Raw genomic sequence first — 1,024 nt, 5'->3', positions numbered from 1 at the left:
GTTTGTTGGTTACTACCATTGCCGGTTTCCCTCCAACCAAGGTTTGGGTGGTTTCGCCATCCTTGCTTGTAAGTTCCCGTTGGAGGACCCGACGGCCTAGGTCTATTGTCAATGTAGTTTACCATTTCTTGTTGATCGTCCGTTTCTTTCATGCAACTCCAATTTTCATGTGACCCACCACACCCTTCACAAGCCATAACCGAGACTGTTTTTGTCATTTCTAATTTTTTTATTTTTGAAGAAAGGGCCTCGATTTGGGCTTGTAAAGAAGTGCTTTCGTCGACCTCATGGGCGCCGGGGGCGATAGACTTATTTCCCCGGGGAGTGTGCCATTGAAAATTGGTTTGAGCAATTTCCTCAATCTGATTATATATTTCGTGTGGGCGTCGATTACCTAAAAGTCCCCCGGAGCTAGAATCAAGTGTCTGCCTAGTGTGTGGCAACAATCCATTGTAGAAAGTGGATACTTGTTGCCATATTGCGAGGCCGTGATGGGGACACTTGCGTAATAGCTCCTTGAACCTTTCCCAAGTTTCATATAAGGATTCCCCGTCCTCTTGTGAGTATGTATTAATTTCAGCCATTAATTTAGCAGTTTTAGCAGGAGGGAAATACTTATATAGAAATTTTTGGGCTAGTTCATCCCAGGTGTTTACCGATCCAGCTGGGAGGGTGTTGAGCCAAGCTTTCGCTCGGTCTTTTAGTGAGAATGGAAACATACGGAGGCGGATGGCGTCATTTGATGCTCCATTGATCCGAAAGGTATCACATATTTCTAGGAAATTAGTTATATGTAGATGAGGATCCTCGTCCGCAAGCCCGTGGAAGGTTGCGGAGTTTTGGAGCATTTGAATCAAATGTGGTCGAAGTTCGAAGTTATTGGCTTCGACATTCGGAGCATTGATAGCGGCGCCTAGATTACCTACGGTGGGCCGTAGATAATCCATAAGGGTACGTTGGTCCGCCATTGGGGGTGGATCACCCGAAACCTTCTCTTGGTTTTTGGCTTTTAACCTTTTTCTGA

The 1,024-nt window shown here is 45.5% G+C and overlaps 1 non-coding gene across 1 annotated transcript; it reads left to right on the top strand.

Moving 5' to 3' along the window:
- Window positions 1–483: 483 nt before the first annotated feature.
- On the top strand, window positions 484–590 carry LOC118492851. The gene has a single exon (XR_004894852.1). It is a non-coding gene; the product is annotated as a small nucleolar RNA R71 (small nucleolar RNA).
- The last annotated feature ends 434 nt before the right edge of the window (window positions 591–1,024 follow it).

This window comes from Helianthus annuus, chromosome 5, assembly GCF_002127325.2.
Source record: "Helianthus annuus cultivar XRQ/B chromosome 5, HanXRQr2.0-SUNRISE, whole genome shotgun sequence".
In the NCBI taxonomy this organism is placed as follows: domain Eukaryota; kingdom Viridiplantae; phylum Streptophyta; class Magnoliopsida; order Asterales; family Asteraceae; genus Helianthus; species Helianthus annuus.
Note: the sequence above shows the minus strand (reverse complement) of the source record. Positions and strands in the feature narration are given on the sequence as shown.